This window comes from Corvus moneduloides, chromosome 7, assembly GCF_009650955.1.
Source record: "Corvus moneduloides isolate bCorMon1 chromosome 7, bCorMon1.pri, whole genome shotgun sequence".
Lineage (NCBI taxonomy): Eukaryota > Metazoa > Chordata > Aves > Passeriformes > Corvidae > Corvus > Corvus moneduloides.
Genome location: NC_045482.1, coordinates 34,991,820 through 35,008,522, shown reverse-complemented (window position 1 = coordinate 35,008,522; position 16,703 = coordinate 34,991,820). Strand labels below are relative to the sequence as shown.

At 41.2% G+C, this 16,703-nt stretch overlaps 1 protein-coding gene across 2 annotated transcripts in view; it reads left to right on the top strand.

Moving 5' to 3' along the window:
• The window catches only part of LRP1B (LDL receptor related protein 1B), a 638,461-nt gene that overhangs the window by 162,234 nt on the left and 459,524 nt on the right, over positions 1–16,703 (top strand). The gene's annotated exons all lie outside the window — the stretch shown is intronic.

The following is a 16,703-nucleotide window of genomic DNA, read 5'->3' as shown; positions in this document are numbered from 1 at the left end:
GGGAGCCATTTCTGTCTGGGCAAACACTGCGGTGCTGATTGCAGCCTTCCTGCTCCGGTGCTTGTTCTCTGGAATAGATCAGAAATTTGCCTCTGGGGCTGTGGTTGAGGGTGCTCTGATTAACCACCTTTGACACACTTTGGGGCTCTCAGCAACAACATCCTGCAGTGGGAAGCATTGGGTACAGCTGGGGTTTTGTTACTGCATTGCTGATGGATTACTGCCTTCTCTGAGGTGTTTTCAAGCAGTGTTTAACATGCGCAGGTAGAAGTTTTTCTAACTAATGAATATCAAGGTAGGAGCGCAGAAATGGTCACACAGACAGTTTTAAACTGGCCTCGGGATATTCACCACGTGGTTCCAAGTCCAACAGCTTGCTGGATGCCCAGGTATTTTCCTCTTGAGAACTTTACATGGTTATTGTGCTGCTTTGTAAGCAGTGTTCAGCAGTGCCATTTAAAGTCATGCCATGTGAAAAACATGGTGTTTGGGGTTTATTGATGGCTTGAAGGAAAGGGGGGGAAGGGGTGGGAAAGAGACATCCTGACATCAACCAGCGTGGTCCTCTCAGAAACACCTTTCTCTTTGCAAATGTGAGCAGTTTCTGTCAGGTGCTTTACTTAGGCTGTCCTAAGCCAGAGGCAGGAGCTCAGCGCACTGTGGCTTTTCTGGTTTTACAGAAGAAAGGTGTTTGAATCCTTATTCTTTTCCAGCTTCCGTGGCCCTTTGCTGACGAGCTGCTGGTTAATGAGGTGCCTGGGCAACAGCTGACTGTGTGGGCTGAGATAATAATCACCTTAGGACTGCTGCCCTCTCTCACCCTCTCAGTTCAACTCAGCCCAGGACTGAGTGAGAGCCAAGTGACAGTGCTGGGGCATTGGGTGAAACTTTGTTACATAATTGCTCACGATTTTGTTTCGGACTGGATGGTTCTGTATTTTTTTCAGCATAACTTACTGTCAAATTTTTGAAATATGTGTTCCTACTCTGTCTTTGTCAGGTAAGTTGTTTCTCAATAAAGATGGGTATGATGGTCCTGAATTTTTCTGCTGGCACTTTGCACCGTGGTGTCTGTAGGAACTTATAAATTACATTAAAAATATTCTTATAATATATTTGATCCCTGGTGCTAATGCCAGGGACACAGCACATTCAGTTTCTGTGCACTGAGTCATGTGTTTGTTTATAGATGAATGCAGCCCCTATTTGTCAGCTCTTTTTTGACTTACATATGATGAATTATTTGGTGTAGCCTGACAAATATTGCTAGTTGTTCCTATAGCCGTAAACAAATGGATTTTGATTGATTTTCTGTGGATTTCTGCCTAGTAATAGGGTTTTCTGGGTTCTAATAATGTGCAAGCATTGATCAAAGCTTTTCCTGCAAGTGGAAGTTCTTAACTTCTCTCCTGTGGGGATTTCAAAGTGGAGAAAAGGAGAGAAATTCTCAAGCTGCAGCTTTTCCCATGGTGACAATATGAGAAGTCTTATTAGTCTCATCACTCAAGCATATATTTGCAGAAAATATCCAGGAACTTAATATCTTTGTGAGCTCTTTCCTGTTGGCATTTTAACCAAGTTTTGCAATAGAACCTGAAAGTTATTCTCCTGTCCAAACACACATGATATGCCTGTATCAAGTAATTGCCTCAGGAACCCACCTGAAATCCTACAATCCTTTTCCTTTATTAGTGTTTGTAAGGAGATCTAGGATGGGACAGAAAGGAGGAAAGGGTGGCGTTCATAGTTACTGTTGAATTCAGTGTCTGTGTTGGCAAAGGCTGGGGCAGGGCTCTGTGCAGGCACAGCTTCCTTGATCTTTCAGGGGGTGTGATAGAGCTGTCCTGGCTCTGCCTGTGTTGTTTTCAGTCAGCAGAGAGCTTCGAGCACCAGTCTGTTCCCCTTGTGCTTCCCATCTTCTTCTAAATGGGCTCACAAACAGCTTTATAAAACCAGAAGTGAATTCCTACAGCGCCTACACTTGCGTTATCTCCCATTTCTTAGCAGCTGTAGTTCTTTCTGCTCTCTAAAGATGCTGGTTTTTACAGTAATAAGGAACCTGGCTCAGTATCTCATAATGAGTAATTTAGTGAACAAATTCTGTTGCTGTTCTGTTCCAGAGTTGTTGTGAGAAAATTGATTTTTTTAAAAAATAATATGTATTAATAAAACTCTTGACCAAGTAATTTTTACCCTTTCTTGGGTGGTCTCTTGGTTGTTCATAAGGCTTTTGCAAATAGTCAGGATTCAAAAATCAATTTACTCAACCTAATCAGATGATGCTGGGTTCTTCAGCAGGCTAAATCAGCAAGCTCACTTGAAATCAATAGAACTTTATCAGGCAGACCAGAATCTGGCCAGACAGTTTGGCTTTTACAGATATCTGTGAGTCTGGAGGTTGATGCAAACATTCAGAGGGCCTGTCTGTAAAAAAGGAAAAATAAAATGGCTGCCTGCAGACTCACCTGACAGGTGGTTTTGGTGGGATAATTACAGAACTCAAATCCACTGTTAAAAAACATAGAATTTAAAAACAGAAATAGTGACAACCAGTTGTATCATCTGACTTCACTGCTCCCTGCTGCAGGCAATTATTACTTAGAAACATCAATGTAATACTCATTTTCCTGGGGGTGGTTTTAGTGGTGTTTTTTTGAGGTTTTTTGAGGTTTTTTTGGTTGTTTTCTTTTTGGTGTTTTTGATTGGATTTTTTTGCTTCTTTTACCATTATTGCCACTAGTATTGGTCTTAAGCTGCAAGTATTTTCCTAACTCAGCAACTGCTATAGTGGCATAAGTAGAGAACTTCACTAATTGATTGTATTTTAAAGATCCGGTTTATAACATTGTTATTTTGGGGTACTTGTGTGTTTTGTATTCCACAATTGTACCTCTGAATAACATATTCATCCTAAGTAATCCATGCCCAAGGAATACCACGGTTTCTGAAACCAGACAAGTATTTGATGTGATGTGCTATTTCTTGCTTTTCTCCTCAGCCTCCTCCTAACAGAGCTGAGATCTAAAACGTGCATTGGCAAATTACTCCTTCCATTTAGTACTTAAGGCTTTTTTTTGTGCGTTTGCAGCTTCAGAACTCGTCTGGCTTGCATGTTGTTTTCAAATCTCAGCTCACCAACACCTCTCTGTCAGAATGTGTTGTGCCAGGGCGAGGTGAAACAAAGGAGCAGGGAGAGAAATTGCTTATTTTCTATAGCTTCTTTTTGAAATTGTGCACCCTGATTATGTTTGGATATTGTAACTCCGGGTGCAGCAGTTCCAGCACAGGCTGATCCGTTGTCTCTCAGCCATGGAGTGGAGGAAGGTGCTGTAACACTGCCTGATAGTGCCCTGCAAAGAGAGACTTGAGGTCTGGCACGAAGCTCCCCAAGCTCCTTTCATATCTGTCTGTGGCAGATTGCAGGCAGCAGAGCTTTGCAGCAGCACAGTTGCCCATTAGAACCATCTATCAGACCCCAAGTACTGCTTGAATGTCATGAATAACCTATGAGAGGGAACAAAACCCTGCAATATGAGATCTACTGGCGGACCTCTAAAAGGTACTGTCAAGTCCGAAAGTGCCTGACACTCATTTATTTTAGCAGCAACAAAATCCTGAGAACATTTCACTCTGCACATCCAGACTGCAACTCTTGTCTCTCCTATTGTCCTCAGCTGCCCTTTGTTTGTGATCCTGACGTTGTTGCTCTGGTATTTGAGCTTTCCTAAATGTTATCCAAATACTGTTTGCATACCTTCTGCCCACACAATTTATTTGTGGCTGACTGGTCCTGAGTTGAAACAACTTTAGTTGCCATTAATAAATCATCAAATTTGAATGGTGCCTGTCTCTGGAAGTTTGAGTAGATGTAGCCTCATTGTAACATGTTGAAATTAGTTCTGATAATTATCTTCCTCTGGGATTTTGAGGGAATGTCACCTTCTATAATCATGATTAAACTGAAGTTGGAGGAGCAAAAGAAATGCAGCAACCAGAAGTGCCTTGTTTAAAAGCTTCAGTATCACTTTGTTTGCTAAAAGTGTGTCTTTCATTCTCTGGATGCTAATTATGGGAGACTAGTTTCAGAAGCTTTAAAATTGTTAATTGGGTACCTCTGTTGTAGTTCTTTTACCAGCAAAGGGTAAGATAATTGGATGCAATGTTGCTCTTGTGGTATGAAACAATAAAGATAAAATTTCCTAAAGCTCCTAATTCTTTTATGAGTAGATTCATCGAAATTCAATAGAAGCTGCGATCCCAAACCACTCTTTAGTAGCTTTGGAAAAATCCTATATCAATAAATAATGTGCATACATTGAAGGTGCACTGCCATGAAGCTGCTAAAGGCAGATGAAGAAAATGCTGGACATGAGGGGAAAATGTGAACTTGTGTTTTCACTTTATGATTTTGGTGTTTGTAGTTACTGTTGAACAAGGAATCTGCTACATAAAATAGCTGCTTACACCTATTTTTCAGCAAGATATTTGAACTTGTTACTGGCCAGGTATTAATTTAATCTGCTTTGAGATGATGTGTACTCCCTTTTTCTCTCTGTATCAGGATTGTTCTTATAAGTAGTGTAAAACTTCTAAAGTTCTTGTAGGAAATGAACCACAACAAAATGACAAATGTCAACAAATGTTATGAAACTGCTGCTAGTTTACCTAAAATTAAGTTAAACGCTTGATGCAGCAATACAGAATTGCCAGCTTTTGTGTTAGCTGGTGAGAAGAAGTGTTCCTGACAGAACAAGGTGAATGTTTTGAAGGAGTATTAACTTTCCTGATACTATTTGTACAGACCTGAAACAAAACACGCTTCTCACTGAGGCTCTTCTTGCAGTTTGCCTTACCAAAGCTGCTGTGGTTGGTGAACACTGGTATAAAACATGGTTATAAAACATATTTATTCTGTCTGGAGCCTTTGCCATCCTTTTTATTGGCATGTAGCCTCTTGGGGCTGCTGTGCTTCATCCCATCCAGGTAGTTTGCTGTTGTTTGCCCCCTTTCCCTGTGGAAAACATCTCGGTGACTGTGACCTGGGCTTTAGCTTTTGACCTCTGTTTTCTCCTTACTCCATCATTTGGGAAAGCAGAGAGAGCTCAGCCCCTCCAGGAGAGGGGATTTTGCTGGTGTGATGGGATTGCTGATGTTTCCAGTAGTTAACGGGGTGGTAGAGCAAACAGTCTGGAAAGGATGGGTGTCCATGGTGCTCGTACCCTCTAAGCCCTTTGGGAAGGTTCCAGAGAAGCACCCCACTGAGACACATCCTGCATTGCTGTCAGTGTGGAGCAGCTCAGCCTGTTCCACTGTGGTGTTTGGGGCTGCTCTTGATGCCCGGTTGTCATCCTGAGGGGGATCATCCTTGGAGGATGCTCCTGCCTTTCGCTCCACTGATTCTGCTCCTCTTCCCTCTGAGCTCCCCATCTTTGGCTGCTGGGGAGCACTTGCCTTGGGCCAGGGGATAACTTTGATGTGTCTGCATTTCCTTTCTGCTACAGCCAGCGTACAGGCAGTGCTGCTGAGGCTCCAGAGAACATTCAGAGGCAATTCCTTTTTATAATTTCCCAATGGACTGTAACACTACTTCTGAGGCTAAGCACATTGTCCCATCACTGGGATACAAGCGTCTGCCTTCTCTGTGTAAACTAGTTTGTTCACTTTTTGTCAGGGGAAGTGACTTTAAATACTTGCTGGGATTAGAAAATGCCAGGTAACACTACAGGAACTAAAATTTGCACCAGGCTGAATGTAAGGATCTTGGAAGAGCAAGGTTTGTCCAGCTTCAATCAGGAATGTAGAAAGTCTCATTCCTGGTGCATCAGGCACTGCTGCCTGAGCTGTAAAGTGCTGGCAGCAGGGGCTTGGCCCCCAGCAGCTTCATTAAGTAGGGGCTGCAATTTCAGCTTTCTGAATTAAAAGTATTTTTTCTTAAATAATTATTTTGAAAGTGCCCTGAATCAGTCAGGTAAACATTGGAATTTGGCAGGGAATAGAATTACTTGCTTGTGCTAATTTTTTTTAAAGCATTTTAAAGACTAAAAATACTCAGTTACATTTTGTGCTTTGTTCCTTTTTATTTCCTACTTTATTTTCTATTCTGTGTGTTCATTTCACTCTGGTTTCCAGTCTGAATGTTCTTTTACTTTGTTCTTTACATAGTCCAAACACCCAAACCTGTTCCAGCCAAATAAATTACCATAAAAAGTAATTGAAGACTTTGATTTTTTTTTTTTAATCATTCTGAAGTTAGCATGTTACATATGCAGATATTTAAACAGTTATTTATACCTTGCCAATATAAACAGTTACATTAGCTTTTACTGTAGGCAAATGGTTTTGGTACAGCGAGCTCATTTCTGGTGTGCTAGGAATGATTTGTGCCTTGCAAATGTGTAGCAGGAAATTGAGATTTGTGTGCACAAGAAGTTTAAAAAGGAAGAATTCCTTTGTTTTTTAAATGCTTTCAGCTCATAAGAGAATATCCTTATACAATATTTTCCCTTGTACTCAGTACAGTGTAAGAGTTTTTGTCATCTGAGTCCATAAAATGCAACATAATGCATAAAATTAGATTTCATTTTGCCTTTGCATGTGGTGCAAAATATTCAAAATCTTAAATTATGAATTTGGGGGGTTGATAGTGTCAAAGCCACAAAGTTTCTGGTCTGTGTCAAAGATGAGAATTACAGGGGGAGGAATCACGGTCCTGTTATTGCACAGAAACTTGGCAGCCCTGGCAAGAGGTCCAGGATCAAATAAGTGTAATTTCAGTGGCTCTTTGGCTGCATATTTTCCTTTGGAATAAAGTAAGCAACAAGAAGTTCAGTGCTGAAGGATGTAAAGGTCATTGTGTCTCGCAGTGACACGGTTATTAGAAATGCTACCTCCTTTTTCTGCCTGTGCCTGATTATCCTGAGCATGATTTTCCAAAGTGATTCACGGGAATTTCAGTTACATGATTGCCAGCAAAATGAGCTTCTTTGAGGTCTGTGGCAACATGGAGGTGTAATCCAAGGCCAGCACAGAGCCTTTGAAGGGTGATGCCCAATACCTAAAACTCCGAAATAGCTCATTTATGGATTAATTGCTTGCTAAAATTGCAATTCCTACACAGAAGCAGATCTAATGGGATATATACTCATAAGACGAGAAAATGAAAAGATCAATCTTTTGAAAAACCTATAAAAGTAATTCATACTTTGAGGAAGACTTTGCTTTTAATGTTTTTAACCCAAAGCAATTTTGTTTTTATAGCTAAGCTATAAATTACAAACTGCCCCTCCCCCTCCCCCCCCCCCCCCCCAAAAAAAAACAAAACCAAAAAAACCCACCAAAACAAAGCAAAAAAAGAATTGCATGGGAAGAGAAGAGATGGAAAGACAATGCCCCCAAATGGACCAGGAACTGGTCATTAGGCAAAGGAGGGAGCAGTGAGGTTACAGCATGGGGGGTGTATTTGGGCTTCTTTTAGCAGCCCTATGATATTTCAGTCCCCATTTCTATGCACAGTTATTTACAGTCCATTTAATTTGTGTTCTGTTTAACAACAGTTTTTAAATTTTTTTTTCTTTCCTCCTTTTTCCTTTCATATTTATGTCCTTGCAAATCTCTCAGGGCCTTCTGTACATCAGCTGAGCCCTTTCACTCTAGCACTGCATTTTCACACAGTATTTTGTTTCTCCCTAATCCTCGCTGTTACTTTATTCATTACTTTCACACTTTCCTGGCTTTTTTCTTAGTTCTGCTGACAGACTACTAAAACTGCTATTAAAACTTTTTCATTTTCCACATTCCTTTATTTTTCCTCTCTCATCATCCTCAACAGGTTCCTTTTGCCCTCTCATAGGTCTCGTCTGTTTCGCTGATATCCACGCTCTGGCTCCTTCATTTTCTGTCTCAGTTTTTATCTTCCCATTAACAGTCCTTTGTGCCTTGCTCTCTTGCCATGGTGCTGCTGTTCAGTAGTCAGCATCAGGAAAAGAGAACATTTTGGGAAATGAGGAATGCACCTTTTGCAGGATAATTCAGCCAAATCCCAAAGCTGGTTGTGAGGGTGTTGATTTTCAGGCTGCCATTTAGAGTTTTTCGGCCAGGAATAGCTCTGGTATAAGGGAGGTGGACAAATTACTGTATCACAGCATTGTCTGTTGATTAGACATTAATAAAATGTAGAAACATATTTAGGAAAGAACATAAGTCTAGAGCATCATCAAACCCCTTCTTGGCTCTGCTGACATCAAAAGGTAATTTTTGATAATGCAGGGATTTATAAATTACAGCAATCTTGGGTATGAAATGGCTTGTTGAAAGATTTTTATCTGAGGTGATGCTACTTCACCGTGGGCCCCAATTGCACAGAGGCTCATTACAAATGTTTGTAATTATAATGATGCATCTGGCCTGTAGATCCCTACACTGGGAGAAATGTCACGTATTTAACTACGGGCTGCATGGAATTCTTTGTCACCTAAAATTGCCGGAGCAATAATCATTTTTCTTCTCCTTCAAAATTACCAATGAACACAACTGTCATTAGGCAGCAGATGAATTTCTGAAAGAAAGGTAAAACTCTGCTCCTTTTGAAAGCAGGGCAGTGATGTAAAGTAAGAGTTTATATGTGTTTTTAGTGATGACATGCATGGTGCTTTTAGGCAGCAAAGAGGGCGCTTTGCTGTGGATGAAGAAACAGTGGAAGACCAAAACCTTTGCTCACAAAGAATAGTGTGTAACTATGACAAAGGAGTGGAACTTAATAAAGCAGAAAAGGAAAATACAAAAAATCATTTCAAACAAATTGAGGTTTGGTAAGGATTTAATCCCTTGTGTTAACTTAGAGATGTACAGATCTAATCCAGAGAGTCCGTGTTTTAGCAGCTCTTACTCATGCCCAAGTACTTCTGGGGGAAACTTAACTGTGCCAAATGAAACATTTTCAGGCCTGCATTGCTAAACCCCCTTCACATGACATTATTCAAAGAGGCATCAGCGTGTATGTGCAACCACTTTGGAGGACTGTGAGCTGTGCCCTCAGAAACGGGTCTTAAATTGTATGTAAAACTCGGGATATGCCCAATATGAGGTAATTTCAAGTTAGTTTTACTCATGAGAGCAGCCATTTATAGGACTGGACCCAAGTTTGTGTTTAAACTTCCTCACAGAGAATACTAAATTAATTTTTACCATCTGCCATTTATAACCTCATTAAGGGCACAGGTATGGCTGTTAATGGTGGATTTGCAATAACATGAGTTGCTTCAGAATAAAGATGTGGCAAACTTATTTTTCATTATTTAAGTGTTCTAACAAAATTGGGAGGGCTGGGGGCAGAAACTTATTTTTTCATAGTATAATAAAATTACCTCTGAAGTGTTTCTTCTCCTTCCTTCACTTGTTAAGCATTCATAAATAGGCTGGGGTTACAAGGAGTGCCTCTTGCTGCCTTTGTGCTCAGGCTGTGGAGAACATTGGGATGGCATTTTCTAACTCATTCTTATTTTCTCTGCTCTACTTCTATACCAGGCTACTGATCTTTGAGGCAATTTTTAAAAACTATTTAGACTAAAGTTGTCTAAGGTATTTCTCTTATTTTTGCAAGAGAAAAAGGTATTTGTCTAAGGTATTTCTCTTCATGCTGCATATCCTAAAGCCAGTGAGCTCAGGTACAAAAAACCAGGGACAAATAATGAATAGTATAAATATGGATGTCTGCTCTACTACTGAGAGAGCAGTTATATAGTATAACACCTGTTTGGTTCAATAACAAAGTGAAAAATACATTATTCTCTACCACAATCTGTCTGCTCTGACTATATTTTCATAGAAAAAAATAGCACCTATTGTCGTTTTGCCTTTCAGTGAATTTGTCTGCACCCTCCTAACCCTTTTCAGTCCCAAGTGTTGCTGGCATTCATGGCTCTGCTTTCAGCCCCAGGGAAGTCCCGTGCAGGAGGACGTGCAGTGAGCTGGGACCACAGTGTCAGCATGTGCTTTGTCCAGCATATAAAATTAATAAGGGACCTGCTCAGACACTGGGTTTTCCATAATAACAAAAGCTTTGTTCCATTGATTTGTAATTCCCAGTTCTAAATGAGACAATTCAGTTTAGTAGCAGTCCGATTTTTACAGCTGGGTTTTTATTCAGTAGTAAGTTCTCTGTTCAAGGCAGAGAATAATCTTTTCTCTCTCTTTCCTCTTTACCCAAAGCTGGGTTTTTAGATTTTTTTTTAAATTTCTGCTTGCAGATGGAAGTGTACTGAAGGCTGTGGTTTTACTCATTAGGCTCCTCTAACACCAAATCTCATTTCTTTTTGGCTGCACTGGAGATGTCTCCGAGGTCAGCCAGGTCAAAGCTGCAGTTGCTGCAAGTAACTATAAAACTTCTTTCCTGCTAACAATCCAAGGGATTTGAATGTGCCTGATGAATAAGGTCAGTTGAAATGAACTACCTTTGTATTTACAAAATCATTTAATTTGCCTTGTTCTCAAATTCCCTCACGGTGACTTTGGCATGGCCTTCCACCCGAGTCACTCCTTCATCTGTTGGGGATGTCATGCATACCCTGACTGGGTGACTTCATGGCAGGAGGGGGAAATTACAAGAAGATCATTAAAGTGTGAAATTAAATTCTTAAAGATGACACACCTAAAGCAGCTAAAATGTTACCCCCAAAACAAACAGTGCCATTGATCCTACTTAATTACATGCCTAATAATTTTATACCAATGTAAAGCACATTGACGATGCACTAATCCATTTCACGTTCACTGCCACCACAGATTTTCTCCTCCTTATTTGCTTTGAATCTCATCATTATCGTGCACATAAAACTAGTATTCTTAGAATTTTTATAGTAGTATTTCCATATAAAATGAGGAAAAGTCTAATATATGAATACTAAACAGCTCATTAAAGTGGTTTGTAATATATTTATTCATGATAAAAGCAGCTGAGAAATGCTGATATAAAATAGTACTTCAGTCCCAGAGTATGTCTAAGATTAGAAGAATCATGCCTTGGATAATCAATACTGCAGGGAAAACAGGAAATCTTAAATACAAATAACATCAAATAAAGAGCTTTGTATGCTTAATTAAACACATTAACAGATGTGTTTATTTCAGTTAAATAATTAATATATTAATAATACTGGCAGCAAGAAAATTTTTGTGGTTAAAAAAAATAACCTGAAAACGTTTTTATTTCAAGAGAAAAAAATGCTGCCTTTAAAAGACATTAAGGACATTCTTATCTGGAAGTGGCACAAAGATTGTTAATGATCAAATTACACAGCAAGCAAAAGGCGTGGAAGGAGAGCCTAATCTACCATGTCAAGAACCCTGATCTTTAAATTTGCTCTATATGAGCAAGCCATTGTCTCCAGCCTCAGGAACAGGATGGGCTTTGAAACAATTGAGGTGATGAACGGTTCCTTCTCTGTCCATGTGCATTAAATGTTGGTCCTTGAAGTTATTTTCTCTGGCCTTTCAGCCGTGCTTGCTGTGCCCAGGCCAGAGGAACAGGCTGTTGTGAATTACCTGTCCAGAACTGGCCCAAGGCTTTGTGACAGAGAAAAATCCTGCATTCACTGGAAGCAGTTTATAGAGACTGGAGCGGGAGTTTAGGAATGTATACTGCAGGATTAATTGATGCACTGAGGGTTTGGGTTGTTCTGAATTGATAATTTGGCACAGATTTAGCTATGTGCTTATTCCCTTTCTGCACGTGTTTTATACTGACCCAAACCAGAATCTTTTGCTATGTTTAGTTGCGGTTGGGCCATATTAATTCAGCTTAAGTTTCATATTCCACATCAGGATTCCAGTCTGTCAATAAACACTGCTGACAGCTCTGAAGAGGGGTCAGGTAGGGCCCTTGATCTTTGCTCAGATGGCAAATTGTACAAATGATGATTAAGATCAAGAGATAACAGTGTTTGGTCATCTGAAATGTCAGTAAATAAATATCCAGCCAATTATTTCTACTAGAAACACATCTGGTGTTGTTGACAGGAAGCATTATGCAGTACACTTTCCATACTGCTGAATATTGAGCCTCAAATTGGAGAAATCCCACTGATACTTTTTTGTTATTTTGGATGAAAGGGAATTTCTCCTCCAGTTTTCAGCTTGGGTTGTTGGGGTCAATCACCAAAGCAGGAAAAACGGGAGGTGGCTCAGAAGGAGAATGAATTCATATGTGTGCAAGGTAGGATGCAGAGCTGTGTGGAACCTGGGGCCATTTTTAATGTCCATTCTGCTTGTGAAGGAGAGAGCACAGTCCTGGTGCTGGGCTTGGACACAGGACTGCCTTCCAAGTGTTCCTTTGCTTGTTTACCAGCACTGCTCACAGTGATGGTGCAGATGAGCAAGAATATTAAAGGAGCCATTTCACAGCACTGTTTTTTAGTCTGCCACAGAAAAGGGTGCTGGAAGAAGGACTTGGTTGATTTACTGTTTCTGTGAAGTGCACTTGGTTCAAACATGTATATGGGTTTAAACATTTTATTTAACATTCTGTATTTCCTTACAAGAACTGGAAATGTGAAATAGATAAATGTTCCTTAATAAGCTAGAAGAAGGTCACCCTTGACTAAGCCAAGCTTAAAGAAAAAGGGGTTTGGTGCTTGGTGTTTCTTTTTTTCTTATTTTGAGCCGGTGATAGGTTGAAATGATGCATATAATATTCCTTGACGTTTAAGGCCTGGCCTCTCTGTTTTTTGGCACACCGCTGTCAGAAGCAGCACCCAGAAGGATGAGAGCATGCTGTGGTTACACTGCCAGCATCCATAATGCAGCCACAGGGAGGGGAGCACAGCTGATGCTGCTGCTGCTGCAGGGATCTGCTGCTGCTGCCCCTTGGAAAACCCTCTGGAGGCTGTGAAGGACAAATGGCTGAGGAAGAGCCCTGGCCTGGTGGGGGGGAATGCTCCTGTTGCTGGAGGAGCAACAGGATCTGATCAGTTTTCAAGTCTTCTCACAGCCTACAGAGGTCAATGCAGATGGAGCAACCTTCACACCTGAGCCTGGATTATGAAGTGCTGCTGCCAGGCAGGGGCAGCTCACAGAGCCTGGCACTCCTGAGTCACTACCCCTATCACTGAGTGATGCTGAGCACTTTTCAGCTCCATTTCTTACAGTGAAACAGCTTAATCTTGTCCTGTATGCATCCTACAGTTTTGGTTTTTTAAAAAGAATTAGTTTTCAAAAGGCTTAAAATAGTTTGCTCTAATTGGGAGCAATCCAAGTCAAGAAAGGAAGAGAAAATTGCAGTCATCCAGACAGCTCAGTGGCTTCTTCTGGGGTAAATCATAAAGCCGTAAATCATGGTGTGTTTATTCTGTTTTTCTGTGACTCAGCTGCATTTGTGGCCACATTTTAGCTGCCAGCAGGCTTATAATTTTGAGTGTATAAAAAAAATACTGTGAGATTCTGTAGGGAGATACTACTTTTTTCAGTTTGATTTTGGTATGACAGTAAATAGCTGACAAACTTCATGCACAGTCAAGGGAAATGTTCCTCTTTCATTGTGGAGAAGAAAGCTGAGAGATATAAATTGCACCTTAGGAATCAACTGTGAGGAAAAGGCAGTGATGCAGCACCCATAATTACCTCAAACTTTCATTAAAAAAATTAAAAAAAATCTCTGTTTCATAGAGGCATATAATGGCTTGTGTTGGAAAGGACCTTAAAAGTCGTGTCATTCCAACCTCCTGTCATGGGCAGGGACACCTACCACTAGACCAGGTTGCTCCAAGCCCTGTCCAAGCTGGTTTTGAACATCAGCAGATTTGGACTCCTTTCATGTATGACCCTCACTGAAAGGAGTTTTTTGCTAAAAAAACTCCTAATGTTTGGAAAATCAATGTGAAAAGTTATTTAGAGAAGAAGGAGGTGTTGGATTAATGTGGATTTGATATGGGTGTCTGTTGAGAGCTCTCTTTTGGTTTTTTAGCTCTGTTTATGTTTTTGTGGCTTTGCAGAGCAGCACTTCATTGGATGTACTTCTAAATGTTTGAATTTAAAGACTTCTTTCTATTCTCAGAACAGTGCAGAAGAACCTTGTCATTAATGTGTGTGTACATGTTTCTGTAACAATCCTACTTTTACCTTTGTAAGGAGCTCCACTCCTATAACTGCAGAATGCAGGGGTTCAGTGTAAGCCTGACAGCAGATCTTGTGCTGCTGGGCTGGGCTGAGACTGAGCCCCATCTTTCAGGGGCATCTTGCTGTCTTGATCAAAGACAAGTGGTCCATCTGCAGCCCTGCTGGTCAGCAGAGCAGGGCTCACCTGGCCACACTCTAGCATGGCACTGTCTGATCTTTTAAAGGCTGAGATCAGAGGGTTTGCCCGAGGTGCTGGTGTTCCAGTGCACAGGGGTGGGCAGGACTCCTTCTCAGGCATAGCCTTATTAGTGGTACGATTTAATGAACCTGGGATGCTGAAGGGATTTTGCCTTATACCAAATATATGCATCAGGCTGACAGTAAGATCTCTTTTAGTGACTGAAATTGCCAGAATAAAAGAGTGTATGCAAATCCCTCCATGCCAAGTACCAAAGCTAATTCCCATCGCCGTGCGATGGCCTCGGTACACCCACTGCCCCATGTGCCCACTTTATTGTTACTTATTTGTAATGACAGATTCATTTTAGCAGGATGTTTTTAGCTTGTTAAAGCTGCATTAGTTAGTCTGCAGCCAGCAGTAGCATTTGGAAAGTGATCCATGCCCTCCCCAGCAAACTGCTCACGAGGCAGTGATCTTTGGTGTGGCCTCCGTGCATGGTTGTGCTGAGCTCATTAAGATGTCTCAGCCTCGAAGAAGGTATCAGCTATATTAGCTACCGAGTCGTGGCAATAAAAACAAATGCAGCATGGCATGGAAATGCATTAACAGGCCCTGGTTCACTGTAGCATCATGTTTTCAGGGAAACAAACAAAGGCGATATAATAAACTGAGCTGGCATCAGCCCAGTTACTCTGAGCGAACAGTAATAGCTTTCACAGGGTTCAGGGTTGGGTCTTCTGCATCATTAATATTCCTCTAAAGGCACACAGGGTGTTTGCTGCTGAAATAAGAAGTGAATAAAATAAAAATTAGAAATCTCTGAGAGCTGTACCAGGTGTATTGCTGGGAGATGTTTAATAAAAAGCTTGGCACTGGTGTGAAGGGTTTCCCTGATGGGTGTTAGGGCCTCCTCCAGCCACCCACGGCACAGCCAGCCACTGATGCCACTACAGCGCTGACTGTGTTGCTGCTGCTCGTTGTTGTTGAGGTCTCAGAGATTAGTTAAAACCAGTCTTTTCTGCATGTCTGCTTTGCTCAGTGCCTGAGCTCCGAGTGCTCAGGGTGGCTTACTGACAGCAGCACTGCTGCACGGCCAGAGCAGCTCCAGGTAACAGTCCTCTGCCTCGTATTTTGCCAGAGAAATGTGAGGGTGTACAGAATGTGGCTTGTGCCAACCAGCTGTTTCTCCCTAATCCATGTGGCACCTCCCATGCCCCCTGGATAGCAGGATTCATCCTCCCCAGCAGCTCTGGCAATCACGGGCTTTTAGCTGCTCTTGGGAAAGATTTGACATAAATTCAAAGTCTGCTTAGTTTGGGCTTCACGAATCCTTTGTCTACAGAGCTCAAGTGCTCAGTTCAGTCTTTTTAAAGTCTGGTTTGTAAATCCTCTACTGGTAACTGTTTTTTTCTTGCTTTTTCCCTTTTCTCCTCCTCCAGAGGGACTTTTGGAAGGCTGTTTTAGCAGGGATGCCATGCGGCTGATTATGAACTGCAGCTAATTCTGGCATCTTGTAAATATCAAAACAACACATTTTGTTTTTACACTAATGCACTAAGGTCAAAATTGCCTTTCTATTTGAACAGATAAGCATTTCATCTTTGTTAATATCTACAACTTAAAAGCTGTAGGAGGGTAACAGGAATTTTTAATAGTGATATGTTGATGTTTCGGCTTGCTCTCTGAGGAGAACTTCTAAAGACAGAAATATAACATGATGGTATAGCATTCTGGTCTGTGCCAGCTCGCTCTGAGTGCTCTGCATGGAGCTTTATGTGCTGCTTTCTAGACGTTGTTCTGTGAAAGAACCAGTTACTGCTTTTCCTGGAGCTGTTCTTAGCTCTTGTTTCAGCTTTGCTCCCTCTTTTAATAACATCTCCCCAGTTCCCAAGCTGTCTGTTCAGGCTGGAGTCTGATATCCACTGGACATTTCTGTGCAGTAGGTTTTTCATATTGCTGACTCAGTTGGCATCATTTCCCCAGAATCATTGCATCTTATTTACTTTATGTGTGCATCTGTTTAGGTCTCGTGCTCCCTCAGGGCGTACAAGATCACTAATGTTAGTCCTCAGTTTTAGCTCACCACTTTCCTACTCTTGTGGTTTGATGTGCAGTATAAATATCATTGTTACTTGAGCACTAATGCACAATTTAAAAATAATAAATACCCCATTTGCTGAAAGCTAATAGTCGATTCATTTTGTGCTGCTGTATCACCAGTTACTTCTCTGGAGGATTCGTCCTCTCAGGAGGTGGTTTTGTGAGCTTTGCTGTGCCATGCAAACTCTTGCAAAGTGATGCAATTCTGGTTCTTTTGTTCCTTTTTTGGTAAATTCCAGACACAGCCTCTGCTGTCTGTCTTCTTGTGGGTTTGGCCTGCTGGCCAGGGTGCCTTTGCATGTCAGGGCAGCCACTC